General features: G+C 32.0%; 2 non-coding genes across 2 annotated transcripts; both read left to right on the top strand.

The window, feature by feature from the left end:
* The first annotated feature begins 300 nt into the window (after positions 1-300).
* LOC138880571 (small nucleolar RNA R12) lies at positions 301-379 on the top strand. Its single transcript, XR_011403305.1, has one exon. It is a non-coding gene; the product is annotated as a small nucleolar RNA R12 (small nucleolar RNA).
* An 85-nt stretch (positions 380-464) lies between these two features.
* Positions 465-557, top strand: LOC138880586 (small nucleolar RNA SNORD24). The gene has a single exon (XR_011403315.1). It is a non-coding gene; the product is annotated as a small nucleolar RNA SNORD24 (small nucleolar RNA).
* The last annotated feature ends 508 nt before the right edge of the window (positions 558-1,065 follow it).

The following is a 1,065-nucleotide window of genomic DNA, read 5'->3' as shown; positions in this document are numbered from 1 at the left end:
GTTCCTTTCTCGTTATTTTCTTCTCTCTTTTTAGTGTTGAGGAGGACTAATATTGCAATTCTTTGATCGTATGCTATTGAAGAATGGATCAAGAGATCTATCATTAGGCTATATGAAAACACTGAATATATATTTGTTCCTATATATGTGTGTCTACCTTTAGCTCCGAATTATCCCTTCTGCTAAAAGATTTTTCGGTGACAAGGCTGATAGATTTTCTCTTGTTTTAATTTCACATATTTGATTTTAATTTTTATTTTTAAAATATCGAAAAATTGGGGTATTTTTCGATTACGATGTGTAAGGATGATGAAGAAATCACTCGGATTCCCATTGATGTACATACTGAGATTACTATAACCAGCTGCTTCTGACTTCCTCATCATAATTGAATCCCTATTTTTCTTTTTATCCAATTAGTTTTTTCTTTATGAATTTTAATTGTCGAGTTTTTTGTACGAAATGGCCGATGATGTTAAAAAGATATTTGCTACTCTTGATGGGGATTTACAAAATTTCCATCTGATATTTCCTTATCCACCAAGATCTCTCAGGCCTTCATTTTCCTATATTTTGTTTATATGAATTCGTTTGAAAATTCTTTTGCAGAGTGTTTTTTCGGTTGTTTCAACTTTTTTTTGTCAAAAAATAAATTTTATTTTTTCAAGGAAATTTGCTAACATTGAGAATTTTTTGTTAATCGCTTTGTTAATTTCTTGGATATTAAAAGAAATTTATTGAATATCCTATTGTGGTAGTCTCCAGTTGTTCTAGGTGGCTCTGAGCTTGCTCTTACTGATATTGGATCAGATGTTGTTGTGTTTATCTCTTTGATAGAATTTTAAGAATGGTTTTTGTGGTGTGTACTGTGTATGATTGGTGAAGAAATCATTTGCTTCCGTGTCATTGTATATATGTGTTGTCAAAATAGGCCTCTGTAATACTGATTCAATTATTCAAATAGGCCGATAAACCACCTGTTAACTGCCCGCTAATAGTTAAGCCGATACCAATCCGCCCGATATCTTATCGGGTGGCTAGCGGATTACTATATTTAAAAGCCAA

Source organism: Nicotiana sylvestris, chromosome 10 (genome assembly GCF_000393655.2).
Source record: "Nicotiana sylvestris chromosome 10, ASM39365v2, whole genome shotgun sequence".
Lineage (NCBI taxonomy): Eukaryota > Viridiplantae > Streptophyta > Magnoliopsida > Solanales > Solanaceae > Nicotiana > Nicotiana sylvestris.
The sequence above is the reverse complement of the archived record's forward strand: the minus strand, read 5'-3'. Positions and strand labels throughout refer to the sequence as shown.